Source organism: Magnolia sinica, chromosome 1, assembly GCF_029962835.1.
Source record: "Magnolia sinica isolate HGM2019 chromosome 1, MsV1, whole genome shotgun sequence".
NCBI classification, from domain to species: Eukaryota; Viridiplantae; Streptophyta; class Magnoliopsida; order Magnoliales; family Magnoliaceae; genus Magnolia; species Magnolia sinica.
The window spans coordinates 42,774,722-42,775,564 of NC_080573.1; the positions used below are offsets into that span (position 1 = coordinate 42,774,722).

Here is an 843-nt window from a genome sequence, read left to right on the forward strand (position 1 = left end):
TTCTCCTTTGATTGAGTGGGCCTAGAGGTGGTGCTCGATTTTGGGAAAATGTTCCATGATTGTGCGTTTTTAGCTAGTCTGTCCAAATAGTCCCACACATCATCGACATTTTTCTTCATAAATTTTACATTACACATTGTCTCGACCAATTAGCTCATGGAAGATGTTAGTCCATCATAGAAAAAGTTTGTAATACGTCACGTTTCAAAACCGTGTTGTGGGCATGAACTGACAAGATCCTTGAACAGCTCCCAACATTAGAAGAATGTTTCATCTTTCTTTTTGGCGAAGTTCATGATCGACTTTTTGAGGGTGTTCATTTTATGGTGTGGGAAAATTTTCTTTATGAACTCCCTTGTCATGTCGTTCCATCTACCAATAGATCGAGGATGTAGCGAATGTAACCACGTCTTAGCTTTCTCTTTCAAAGAAAAGGGAAAGATTTTCAGCTTGACCGTGTCATTAGACACATTAGGAAAATATAAAGTAGCTATGATCTCATCAAACTCTTTCAAGTGTAAATATGGATTTTCATATTCAAGCCCATGAAAATTTGGAATGAGTTAGATCACCCCTGGCTTGATGTCCATATGTCCCGTATTTTCTAAAAAAAACCATACATGAGGGTGTGTTCACCACCACCGGTTGTAAATAATCTCATAAAGTATAAGGCGGAGGTGCTTGATGCACCTCATTCTCATCCTAGATTTTCTCAACCCTAGGTTGAGGTGGATTTAGAGGTTGATTGGCCGATTAATTGGTAGCCATAACTTTAATTAACTCTGAAGATCTCGAGTGGTGTTTAATCCTTTGATGGATAGATAACCCCTCAACCCATCCTCC

The 843-nt window shown here is 38.9% G+C and overlaps 1 non-coding gene across 1 annotated transcript; it reads left to right on the forward strand.

The window, feature by feature from the left end:
* The first annotated feature begins 207 nt into the window (after positions 1–207).
* Positions 208–314, forward strand: LOC131222937 (small nucleolar RNA R71). The gene has a single exon (XR_009160234.1). It is a non-coding gene; the product is annotated as a small nucleolar RNA R71 (small nucleolar RNA).
* Positions 315–843: the final 529 nt, after the last annotated feature.